At 53.1% G+C, this 13,213-nt stretch overlaps 1 long non-coding RNA gene across 1 annotated transcript; it reads right to left on the reverse strand.

The window, feature by feature from the left end:
* Nucleotides 1–4,991: 4,991 nt before the first annotated feature.
* LOC309663079 lies at nt 4,992–9,987 on the reverse strand. Its single transcript, XR_014265100.1, has 2 exons — nt 6,981–9,987; nt 4,992–5,180 (listed from the first exon to the last, which is right to left on the reverse strand). It is a non-coding gene; the product is annotated as an uncharacterized lncRNA (long non-coding RNA).
* Between the last annotated feature and the right edge of the window lie 3,226 nt (nt 9,988–13,213).

Below are 13,213 nucleotides of genomic sequence, written 5' to 3' on the forward strand. Positions count from 1 at the left end.
TCTCTGCGTTGGGGTCGGGGTGGGGTTTCCTCATCCGGGTTCTGCAACACTCTCCAAAGTGCCTTGGGTGCCCTTGGAGTAACAGAAAGGACACCCGGTATCCCCCCACTCCACTCTGGGCAGTGAAGGCATCTCTCCAGAGGCTGAAGCCCCAGGTTTCACAGGAGCTGGTCCCTGACCCTCTCCTGGAATCACCCCCAGTGAAAAGGGCCAGGCAAGGTGAAAGGACATCTTAATACTTTGTGGAAGGGGCTCAACGTGATGGTGCCTGGGATGGGGGCCAGGTCTCACAGGGCAGTGGGGCTAACGCAGCTCGGAGAAGCCACGCTATAGAGGGCTGGGTCCACCCAGGGTCCAGTCCTGCCCCTGGGCGCAATGAAGGGGTTGCAGGGCAGAAAATGTGCCAAAGGGCACCCGGGTTGGCTCCAAAATAGACTGACACTCAAAACTCAGGCCGCCTTTCACAGTTTGCTGGGGGCCCCCTCCTGGTAGAGATAACAGCTGCCATTTGCCAGCTTTTACCAGCTGCTCACTCTGTGCTGGGCCGGAAGCCAGCACTGCAGAGCCTCTTCCACACCCTTATTGACTTGAGGTGCGAGTACGAACCCTCATTACTTTAGCTGTTGTCATTTTAATTGTGATCCCTCAGGCCATTCTCATGCCACCCCTCCCTCTGTGATCCTTGCCCCCTGGTCTCCCAGTCTGTGGCCCACACAGCCCTCAAGGCCTAGCTCAGGGCCACTTGTCCACGGCCCCAGACCAGCTGATGACCCCACTCTGGAGCCCGCAATTCCGAGTCTGCTTCTTTGGGCGCACAGGCCTTTCTGCCTCGTGCTGGGGCTGAAAGCAGGGCTCTGCCTTGTTCACTTTCTCCCACGATGTCCTGCACACATCAGGGTCTTCATGGGCATCTGGAAGCAACTACTTCATGAAGGGAAGTGTTCCCCAAAAGGGAGCGGTGGGCGAGTGGTAGCCTCTGCACCCCAGGCTGGGGCAGCTGACAGTTGTGTCCAACCCACAGGCTTCTGCCACAGCCCTGCGGTGACCACATGGCAGATGCCCTGCAAAGACCCTTTCCTGGACATGCAGAACATCCGTCCCCCCGCCACCAGCCCTGATCTAGGGATAGCACCCCGTCACAGACTCACGGCCCCTGCAGCCACTATGCCCTCTTCAGGCTCTTCCAAAGGAAAGTTCCTCGCCTGGCAGATAGAGGCTCAGGCTCCCTGCTTCCTCCCAGGCCTCCAGTGACCCCTCAACCGTCTTGACATGGAGCAAACAGCACCAGCACTGAGCAGGCCCTTCATAGGCTACACAGGTATGTCCTTGGGACCCTTGGCCACAGCCCTGGTGACCACAAACCCTGGCACAGTCCCTGCCCCTTACTCCAGCTCCCACTGAGAATGGCTCTGCCCGGCCTGGTGTGCCCTCAGCATCTTTAGCCAGGCCTCTGCTGCCATCCCCAAACTCCCAGACCCCTCCCACTCCCCCCTGCGCTGCCTGCCTGCCCAGCTTTCCCCAAGCATCCCCAGTTGTCTCCGTAACCCCAACCTGCCTAGCCAGTCTAGTTCAAGCCCTGGATCCTCTCTTTCTACCCTTTCAGCTGTAAGTAGCCAGAGGTGCCCCGTGGAATCCTAAGGGATGTTGCCCGCTTCCCAGGGAAGACATAATGCACCTTTTCAGAACGCAGCAGGTTTTAATTTCTAGAACTGCAGAATCACCCTGAAAATGAGAAACAGGGTGTTGGGTGTCTGATAAGTGAAGATAGGGGTTTAGCAATGACAGGTTCGAAGGAAAGGCAGTTACACTACTTTGTCTAAAGAAAAGCCCAGGAGTCAGCCCGTAAGTAGGGTAAGCGTGGTTAGGAGAGCCCCACTGGGATGCACGGGGACGCCCTCGTTGTGACCCTCCATCAGTCCGCGCCAAGTCCAGCCCTCGCAGATGTGCAGCCAAAGGCATCTGCCCAGCGGGGCGGCTGGCGGGCACCTGGAGCCGGGGCCCTGCCACTTCCTCAGACTCAGGCAGGCGGGTGTGGCCTGGGGCAGCCTCGTCATGCCCTCTGGCTTCCCACCAAGGCCATCCAGGCCACCTGCCTCTGCATCCAGCCCCGTGATGCCACTGCCCTCTTCCTATGCCAGGCACCTTCCTGTTGGGGGCAGGGACCGTGCCAGGCAGTCTTGTCAACAGGAACGGGCCGTGCTCCCGGGCACATGGGCTCCATCCCTAGGCCCCCCTGCACATGCAGAGGGCCCAGCAGACACCGAGGGTGTGCCACCCCCATCAGTCTGCCACACTCACACTGGGGAGAGGTGGCTGGGTCACAGGCAGCTGCCCTCTGGCTCTGGGGGCAGGGTGGAGAAGGGCCTGCCCTGGTTCACCTTCACCCAGATGCTGACCTGCAGAGCGTCCAGGGCTGTGAGGCCAGCAGGGGAGGACAGAGGTTCCCAGCCAGACTCCCGAAACCAAGCTTGCAAAGTCAGTAGTCAGAAAGTCTCAGAAGGGCCCTCCTTGGTGCAAAGGGAACACCCGCACAAGGAAAGGGCCAGGGCTCTGGAGGCCAGAGGGGAGGGGTCCCGAGGGCAGAGCACAGGCGGGCCTCCACCCAGGCCCCACAGGCCTGGCTTCAGACTGTCCCCAGACTGTCCTCGTTCCTCCGGGAAGGCCTGGACGATGCCCCCATCCTCTGCTGTGGAGTAACCAGGCCATTCCACAACCAGCTACCGGTGACAGAGAGCTGGTGGCAGGGGCACTTCCACCTGCCCATGACGCTGGCTGAGATGAGCATGGTGTGGTCTTGGAGGGGGAAGAGTCAGACAGAAGAGACAATCTCAACTCCCAGGAAGAGGCGATCTGGGGGCGGGGGAGGGGGATGGTGCAGGCAGAGGCAGGGGAGGTTACTGACCACATGTTCAGGAGTTCAGACCTTTGTCCCACTAGTTGTCAGAGTTTCCGTCCTCTTTCCTAATTCTCTAGAGCAAGGAGTTTGGGGGACAGGCTCGACCAACTGCAGCCTAAGGCAGCACATGGCAAGGTATACAGCTGGTGTCAGTTAATGGTGAAGGGACCTAACCCTGAAATCAGACGGGACCCCAGCCCAACCGATTATTAGTCACTTGAGCTCTCTAAGCCTCCGTGTCCCCATCTGTAAAATGGTGACAGTATCAGGGACCATCTCGCAGGGCTGCTCAGAGGATTAAACGAGAAACTCGACATCACGCACTGAGGACAAAGCTTGGCACCTGCTGGACCTCAATAAATACCAACCACGACTGTTGTCCTGACCTGAAGTGCTAGCTGAAGAACCAGTGGGCTCCTCACACCCTCGTCTTGGGGGGTCTGCCCCACTGGGCGGGCCTGCAGGCAGTGCCTCAGGACCAACTGCTTCCAGGGACACTGCAGAAATGCTTTCCCCCAAAGCTGTCTTCTTTCTCCTCCTTCCACTGGCTTCAGTGTCTGAAGTTGCACCATAGAGACTTGTTTCTCTGGGTGGCACCAGCAACATCCCAGATCACGGGTCTGCACAAAGCTGCTGAGAGAGCAGGTGAGGGGGCAAGGGGTCCAATGTAGACCCATTTAGGGGTGGGGTTGGGAGAGGGGCAGATGGAGGACAGGCCTGACCTCCCACAGAACTCCGGATAAGGAGGGGGCGCTGGTGAGTCAGCAGCTGGGGCTCCCCACCCCCAGCCCCAGGAGGCCTAACACCCCAAGATGTAGCCTTTCCCTAGCGCCTGCCCCCATCATCACTTCCTGGGCCTCAGTTTCCGCACCTGAGAAATAAGTACTTATCTCTTAGGATTGTGGTTAAAATCAAATGAGACAACGTGTACAAAGCCGTTCACACAGAGCTAAGCATGGGTGCTATATTTGCTCACTAGGGCTACATAACAAAGGACCACAGACTGGCTGGCTTAAACTACAGAAGTTTATTTTCTCATGATTCTGGAAGCTAGAAATCTGCAGTCAGGGTTTCAGCAGGACTGGTTTCTTCTGAAGCCTCTCTGCGTGGTTTGTAGGTGGCTTCTTCTCTCTGTTGTCTTCACATGGTCTTCCTTCTCTGTGTGTCTGTGTCCTAATCTCCTCTTATTATAAGGGTAGCAGTCATGCTGGATTAGGGCTCACCCTAATGACCTCATTTTAACTTCATTACCTCTTCAAAGACCTGTCTCCACATATAACCACATTCTCAGGTACTGGGCGTTAGGACTTCAGCATATGAATTTTGGGGAGGACACAAGCCCCTAATAGGTGGTGCTCGGGAAACATCGCTATTTAATTCAGTTCAACAAGTACCTTCTTTAGGCCAGCATTATTCTAGGCTCTTAGAACGTATTCATGAACAAAGCAAACCAAGACCCTTATTTGTGTGGGGCTTAAACCTGGGGTGGGGAGAGAGGTGACAGACATGTACAGCCAACATAATAAAAATACGTTAAATACTGTGCTAGAAGGTGAGCCATTCTATTGAAAAAAAAACTAGAGCAGGGTAATGGAATCAGGAAATAGGGGTTGAAATTTTAAATAGAGTAGTCAGGTTAGGTCTCCTTGAGGCAACATTTGCAAAGCCTTCAATGAGGCTTTGATCTACTATTTATGATGATGATGATGATTCCTAGGAAATCACAGCAGATTCCCTGGCCTGCAAACCCCCATATCCCTGCCCAACCTCACCCACCTTAGTATCGGAGAAGAAACAGTGCCTCTGAGATAGAAGATCTTATCTTGACTCTTCTCTTACTAGCCATGTGATGCAGGAGAAGTCACCTAACCTCTCTGAGCCTGTGGCCCTACACCCCTGCACTCCTCTGGGCCACCACCTCAGGGTGGTGCGGTCAGAGTAGAGGCACGGCCATCCTTGGGTGGGGCTGCTCTAGGGTTGGCTGGGGTAGGTGCTGAGATTTCAGAAGGAGCTACCAGATTTTGTGTAGGAAGGGCTGTGTGTCAGTTAGGACTATGTTTACCTGCAAGTACCTGAAAGCTAGAGTAACAGGGGCTTAAACAAAGAAGAGATCTTTTTTAATCTCTTGCAAAAAATAAATTCAGAGTTGGCAGTCAAGGGCCGGTGCTACTACTAAGGGGTGTCAGCCAGATTCCTTCTTTATTTCTCCTCCACCACACTCAGCACCTGGCTTTTGTCCTCATGGTTGAAAGGTGACTGCTGCACCTCCAGGCATCCAAACTGTCTTCCAGGAAGATAGAAAGGGGAAAAGGTGAAGTCAGCAATCAGAGGTAAGAAACTGACGAACATGTCTGTTGAGTCAGTTCCTTTTTCAATATCTACTGGCTGACTTCTCCTCTCATTCCATTGGGCAGAACTGGATCGACATGGCCACCACTAGCTACAAAGGATCCTAGGAAGTATTTTAGCTGGATACATAGCTACCCCTCTCCCCAAATCAGGATCCTGCTAGTAGAAAGAAGGGGAAAATAGACATTGGGTAGGTGCCTGGCACACTGCTCTCAGCAGAGCTCAGTACAGTGAGGGTGAGTGATGCATTAGACCCCTGGTAAGGTCAGTGCTGTAGCCAAGAGCCTGGCCCTAGATCATTCCCACCAGCAGCAATGGCCCCAGGACTGGCAGGAGAGTCCAGAACTGAGAGGGGCAGAGCACAGGGCTGTGGATCTGGAGGGACTGCGTGGTGTGCACTGGCCAGTGGTGGGTAGAATGTTTGCTTCTCTAACCATGTACCCTCCTGTCTCATTCACATACGTGGGGCCCCTATGCACCAGCATCCTGCAGCCTCCATTTTTACCACTTGCCCTGGGGTCTCCCGGACACTGTGAGCCTGGTGCCCATGGCAGCCGGGGGAGGGGGGCTGGGGGCAGAGGGGTTGGCCACTGCTCCTCATCACAGCTTCTTGGAGGTTTCCCCCGCCACTCTGCCAAAGAAGGGGTGTGAAGCTGGGGTGTGGAGGTTGTGTACCAGTTTTAATATTATTCCTAGGGAATCATAGCCCATTTGCCACCTGCTAAAGTCTAGGCTCCATTAATGTCCAAGGCTAGGACATACAAGCATGGTGCTGTGCTGGAAAGCGGGTGCAGGCAGGTGGAAGGAGGAGCCCCAAGTTAATATTTCAGTGAATTATGCTTCCAGGCACGTGGGAGGCTTAGCAGGGGCAGGGGACACGGTAGGGCTCCGACAGCTCTGCACTGATGGGCTCTCGTTGCCATCAGCTTAGGCTGAGCGACTTATGAGGGGGCTTGCCATCAACACACCTTCTATGGAGGCCTTTCTGGGCCCTCCTGCCTGTTCTCAGTGCTGTTTTACTCTCCAGAAGCTTCCAGCACAGTTGCAGATAAAAAGACCTCGGGACCAGAGGTGGCATTTGCAAATTAGAGCCATGTGAAAGCCGGGGTTGGTGACCCAGGAGAAAAGATGGGAAGAAGATGAATAGACAGAGGGCACCAGGCAGGGCATTCTGGGGAGAGGGACTGAGGGCCTGTTAGACTGCCAGGGCCGCCATGACAAGCGCCACAGACTGGGGGCAGGGGAGGGTACTTCCACAACCGAAATTTATTTTCTTACAGTCCTGGAGGCAGAAGTCCAAGATTGAGTTTGGAGGGCTGGTTCCTTCTGAGGCCTCTGTCCTCGGCTTGCAGATAGTGTCTTCTCCCTGTGTCCTTCCAGGATCATACCTCTGTGTGTATCTGTGTCCTGAGAGCCTCTTCTTATAAGGATACTGGTCATATTGGATTAGGGCCCACCCTCATTTTAACTCAATTACCTCTTTAAAGACTGTATCTCTCAAAGTTACATTCCAAGGTACTAGGGGAGAGGGCTTCCACAAATGAATGGGGGTGGGGCTGGAGACAGAATACAGCCCCCTAAGAGCAATCACATTGCGGATGTCCCACGTGGGGACGGCCCTGCGTGGGAAACGGGGGGAGGACATCAAGAGGCTGTCCAGCTACCCAGCCCCACTCTGCTGCCACCACCACCAGGCTGAGCCGTCTCCTTCCCACCTCCCCACCCCCCTACTTACTGCTGCTTGCCACTCAGACCAGCTCCAGAGCCTTCTAAGACAAGATTAGCTTCTCAAACCACTTCTCAGGCTTGATGATAGCACCTGATGGTGAGTAACGGGGAGAATTTCAGGCAAGGTCAGAAAGGAGGCTGGCACAGGGTATGCGGGAAGCCGTTAGGCTCGCCCCGCCCCAGGCTGTCCACACTGCCAGGCTTGCAGGTCTGGAAGGAGAACAGGGAAGCAAAAGAGGAAACTGTGTTAAGAAGGAGAGGGGAAGGACAGGGGCTCCCCCTTCCCTCTTGTCAGGCCCTGCAGGGCTAGGGGACCCCATGGGGACCGCATCCCTGCTGGGAGCTGCACCCCTGCCCAGCCTGGCCCCAGGTGCCCTGTTCTGCCTGCTGTGACCTGGGCAAAGCATGCTGTTCCTGCACACACTCGTGCTTTCTGAAACTTGAGGAGGCCAGGGGGGTAAGGAGGAGCCCCGCACAGTCTGGGCCCAGCTGGTCAGGCTAATTTTAGGCTTTTCCCAGCTTGACCGAGGCCCACTAATCTCCGTTCACCCAGAGAATGTGCATTGATCAGATGGTGCCTTCACTCACTGTGACCCCCACCCCCTAAGAAAGCACCTCCCTCTGTCTAATTTCAAGCCCTCTTTTACCTGCCCCGGGTCCCACCCCTCTGAGGAAACCCACACTGACCCCTACCTCCTCTCCCAGCCCCCGGGGCAACTGCAGTCTGAAGGCACACTGGAGCCCTGTGTCCCCAGCGCTGGCACAGTATGGAGCCGAAAATAAGCACTCAGTCAGTATGGGTGGAAGGAATGAATGAGCACTTTATTACCCGGGGCCATCGCATGCTACATGGAGGTTAGGTCTAAAGTTAGCAAATAAGGTCAAAAGAGCTCAGAGTTTAAATCACCCTTGAGACTCCATCAGGAAGACATAAATCTCTCAATATGCCCAGTGCAATGATACTTCCTCCGCAAGATCTCCCTCCTCAGACCCCCGCCCCCAAAGCTAAGGGGAGGGTCTTGGTCCTCTCCCCAGCCCCAACCCCAGTCCTCTGCCCAAAACTTGAGGCTGACAGGTGCTTGCTCAGGGATTCTTGAGGTTCATACAATATGTCCCCAAAAGAACCCACATCTAGAATTCTTAGAAGTAAGAGGTTCTCCATCCCCTCTCAGCCTCTTCCGGGGGCTGCTCCTCTGTTGCCATGGCAGCCAGGGCAGAGTCTGGCAAACCCTCAGAAAGACCAACAGGCTGAGGATGAAGCCAGTGAGAGACACAGAGGAGACCTCAAGGCAGAGAGCAGAAATCGGAGGCCTGTAGGAACGGCCCAAATTTTAAACAGCCCTGATGTATGAGGGGAAATACTCTCCAGCTCCAGGCATGAAAAGGGGAAGTGCCTTAGGCTGGTAGATCCTAAAACTACCAGCCAAGAAAGGACAGCTATTCCTCGTACTTCATTTTTTCTCTACAGTTCAATGGGTTTTCGCTATCTTTTTATTTGGCAATTTCCAAACATAGAGAAAAATGGAAAGAATAGGACAAGAAACACTCATGAACACTCCATCTAGATTCAATAATTGCTAATATTTTCTATCTATCAGGATTTGAAATATTTGGGAGTGAATTTAGTCATGGTGACACATCAGCCCTAAATGCTTCAGCTGCATCTCCTAAGAATGGTCCATTCTCCTACATAACCACAAAACCAAGTGTAATGGGTATTTGAATTTAAAAAAAAGTAACAACTTGTAACTAATATTTTTGTCTAAATAAGGAAGCTTTGCATGACTAGAAAAATAAGGGAAGGCTGGGAATTACAGAGTAAAATCATACCAAGCCAAGCCTAGAATGAAAAACTTCTAAGTTGGGCTCTCATCACAGAAAAACAAGTGAGCTTTTTAGCTCTGCCAAACATCTACCCAGGAAGCCTCTAGGTATATATTTAACAGCAAGTCTCCAAATCATATATTTATATTTTCCCAAAATAATGTTTTGTAAAACTAGAGATGTTCTGTAAATGTATGCTTATCACATAGTAGGTGCTTAATAAATTCAAGTGCAAACTGCCTTGGGGCAGTAGAAGGCCTTCGGAGCCCACCAGGTGGGCCGCACAGGGCTGGCTCAGCCTGAATCGGTCCTAACTCGGCTTCACAAGAATGGCCTTTACTTAACCAAAGATTCCTCTGGTCCCATCAGCCACCAGCTCTACACACTCTGAGACCTCCTTAGGCACCCAGGTCCTCCCTTATCTTATATAAATCCTAATTTGTTTGTGGCCCATACACAATTTAGCTCTTAATTTGTCCTCTCTTTTCTCCCCATGGGTTGGTCTTATTTCCCCAACCAGAGCTGCAGACCCTCCTCTTTCTGCTGCAGCTCAGAGCTCCCAGCCAGAGTTTGCTACAGACTCTAAGCAGGTGATGGATCACAGAATCCTTGGCTCCTGACAAGCCAGGTCCCTAGCTAAACCCCTTCCCAACACAATCTCATTTAATCTTCACAAAACCGTGTGACGGGAGACCTAGTTTGACCCCCAATTTATAGACGAGAAAATTGAGGCTCAGAGAGATTAACAGAAGTCACACAATTAGTTAAGTAGCAGAGGCAGGATCTGAACTGGTCACTCAGAAGCCAAGGCCCAGATTTTTAACCACTGGGTCTCAGAGATGGGATGCAAGGCAAAGGCAGCTGCGGTGGTTCCCATGCAGATTGGGATGGGAGGGGGTGAGGGAGGAGACGATTGCGGAGCTGCTGTTCCAGCACCGCAGTGATTCGGTTCCCAGTGCAAGGTTTGCAACCTCCTACAGAGGGAGGCCCACGGAGCTGGGGACACAATCGTCTCTTCCAGCCTAACCCTTGGATGTCACACAACAGGTGTTCCATAAATACTCAATGATCACAGGCAGGTATGAAGAAATGTGACTTATTTCTCCTTCATCACCCACCTGCTTCCCAAGCAAATGTCCAGACAGCAGAGTGCAGGGGAAGCTGTGACCTCCATTTGTGTCCCCTTGACAACTGCAGGGCGCCCCTCTCCGCTGGTCCAGTTGTGTCCTGACATCCTGCCATCGTCTCCTGGGGAACAGCTTCTCCACAGCAGACAACCAGAGGGAGAGACCCCACATTCTTCTGGAATACATAGGACAGCTGTGGGGTTACAAGGGAGGCCAGAAATGGAGCAGGGATGGTGGGATTTGAGACACGCGAATAAAGGGCTGCCCCCAACAGACTCCTTCGTGGTGTGACTCATTCATTATCCAGAAAATATGAAGCAGGAAACAAAGAGGAGATTTCAGTTCTTTTTCTCAGGCAGCCAAATAAAACTTTTTAATTAATTTTTTTTTTTTTTGAGCAAGAACTTTGTACATGATGAATGCATGAGTAGAAAAGTATGCGATGGGTTTGAAAAATATTAGTGAGACCTGGAACTTCCACTTTCATCTGTGTGGTTTCTGCCTGGGGAAAGTTTAGGATTTGTTACTAGAGTTAAATTAAGAAAAAAATCTATGTGCTATTCAACTTCCACAGAGAAAAAAAAAAAGTCTTGCAAGTCAGACTATCACCTTGAAAAAGAATTCTAAATTACTTAATCCAGCCCACCACCCCATGCCCCTAAGTAATGTGCTTTCCCCATCCCATGTGGAGACGAGGGAAGAGCCAGCCCAGGAAATAGTGAGTAGCTTAGCGGAGGGCAGAGAGAGGGGAGGGGGGGAGCAAAGCAACCCAGTGTGTGCCCCAATCTGGGGGAGGCAGATAGGATATAAAACAGAGCGAGGTGGGGGGAAGAAGGGACGCTCCTCCTCCACCCCCCCGGCCTCCCCACCCCTACTCCTTATTCAGGTCTCTGGGGAGAGGCTGCCTCTACCTGCCTGGGATGCAGCTGCATCCGTGCCAACCAGAGGGGGCATCTAGATTAGCTGAGGCCCACCCCACATTTGAGCTTTGCCAGAGCCACCCTTGGATCCTGGGGCCACAGGCCAGACTTTGTAGGAGCTGCGGGTCTAGACAGGGTGCTTCCTAGAGGGGCCATCATAGCACAGGAGTTAGGGTGTAAGCGAACTGCCAACTCAGAACCAAGTGCAAGCACCAGGCTGACCTCAGAGGGGCCTCCTGCCCCAGCAGGAGCTGGGTGGGCCACTCTGTGGTGTGACACGCCTGGGAGCACTGAAGGCCACAGAGTGGTTTCCAAGGATGCCGCAGCCACAGTGCTCAACATCACTGCCCTGTGCCCTTGCTCTGCAGAGCTGGCCTGGGGACAGTGGGCACATTTGCATAGGGCCAGGAAGCCTCCCAGAACAAAAGCAACTCTGACCCTGGCCCCCTGGGCCTGTTGACCTTCAGCATCCCAAGGGCATCTCGGATGAACTGAGGCTGTCCCAAATGAGGACTAGTGGCAGAAAGGCCTGAGAGGGGAATTCACTAAGAGGACAGGTGGTGACATGATTCAGGACCCGGGTTCAACGGGAAGGCATCGAATGCGGGGCTCAGCCTGTGGACTGACCCGTCTTCTCCTGGGAATAGCGTTCAGAGACCGAGGCTGAGAGCGAGCCTGTAAACGGAACATTCATACCTCAGTAGCTGAGGGTGGGGCTCTTCTGCCATCGGGCTAAAAGCGGAGCAAGGGCACCATCCCAAGTGAGAACAACGAAGCCTTCTTCCGCAGGGAACGCTTTCCCAGCAGCATCTCCCTGTGGCAGGGGCCGAGCCACCCCAGTCAAAACGGGGGATAAACTGAAGTCGCCATCATTCACTGTCTCCCTGACATTTGGAATCCTGTGCCGACCTGGGTGCTTGTCGCCAGGTCCTGGCCCCTTCTGTTCCTCTGCTGACCGAGATCCTAAGCCTCTCTCCTGTTACAGACTGAGCTCCTGCTCTGTGTCCAGTGGGATTGACTGCACGAGGGGCTTGGCTGTCCGGTTGCTGGGAGAGGCCTCCACGTGGCACACCCTCCTCCTGGTCCTATGCTGAGCTCCAACACAGGAGTGAGTGCCTCTGTGTCACCCAGCCTCACCCACCCCAAAGCTCTACCTTCACCCACTCAGTATTTGTATGCCTGGGTCCCTGTACACTCAGCCACTGCAGCTGCACCCACATCCAGAAGCCTTTCTTCACTGAGGGCAGCCAGTCCAAGCATACATCAGGCTATTCCTTCCTTCTGAGCCTTTGCCTGTGACACCCTCCTTCCTCCTCCTACCTGGATTCACCTGGCTAACGCTGAGCGACACTGCTTAGGCACACTGGCTGCAGAAAGCCATCTCAGAATCCCTAGTATGGACTAAACTTCTCCAGCACCTGGCACAGACCTTACTCCTAGTACTTCATTCCTTCAACAAATACTTAAGTATCTACTATGCACCTGCCCTCAGCCCTATGGATGTAGCAGTGAACAAAAGAAACAAACAAAAAAATCCCCACTCTTACGGAATCTGCATTTCAGAGTGTATGGGAGGGAGACAAAAATAAATTAAATAAATAAGTAAACTACATGGCATGTCAGGTTTAGAGGTCTATGAAGATAAACAAAGCAGCAAAAGAGATGAAGCATCAGGGGGTCATTTATGTGTATCTCTCACTACATGCTCCTGTGGGACAGGCGTTCGGTTGGGTTTCTCTTTGGGGCTCCAGGCCTAGCCAGGCATCCTGCTGACTGGTCCTTTTCCCCAGTGCTGTCACATGCATGGCCACTTGCCCCTTGAGAGCACCCAGATCCCCTGAGTATCTGAATCCACGGTCACCAGCCAGCCTCCAAGGAGTGAGGGCCCAGGAAAGTCAAGACACAGCCTCCACATGATCCTGGGACCACCCAAGGAACATTAGCTCAGGCTTTCTTGAAGCCAGTTCTGGGGATCCAGCCAATATCATTTCTGTGAACCCTTATAGAAGAGGACTTCAGGCAAAGAATCAATGGACACAAAATTCTGATTTTCAACAAACATGTGAATCACAATGTAGCATTAACACTCAGATGCATCAGAAGACGGCCCTGCCCAGGTAGCTTCACAGGAGCCATAGTCCGCTCAAAGAGGTTAGCTCAGGACAGGGGGAAGAGGACCCAGCTTTAGTGCTTCTTTCTAGAAGTTTCTTTTCATGGTTTATTTTTTAAATCAGCTCTACCAGAGATGGGTATCATTTCCTTGCTGGCCACAGCTCAGATAGGCACCCCTGTGTTCCAAGAGATCCCTTTCCTACCCCCAACTCTAATTTGCCCATGGACCATCCCTGACCCAAAGTGGCCCAATCACT

Source organism: Balaenoptera physalus (genome assembly GCF_965194825.1).
Source record: "Balaenoptera physalus genome assembly, chromosome: 6".
In the NCBI taxonomy this organism is placed as follows: Eukaryota; Metazoa; Chordata; class Mammalia; order Artiodactyla; family Balaenopteridae; genus Balaenoptera; species Balaenoptera physalus.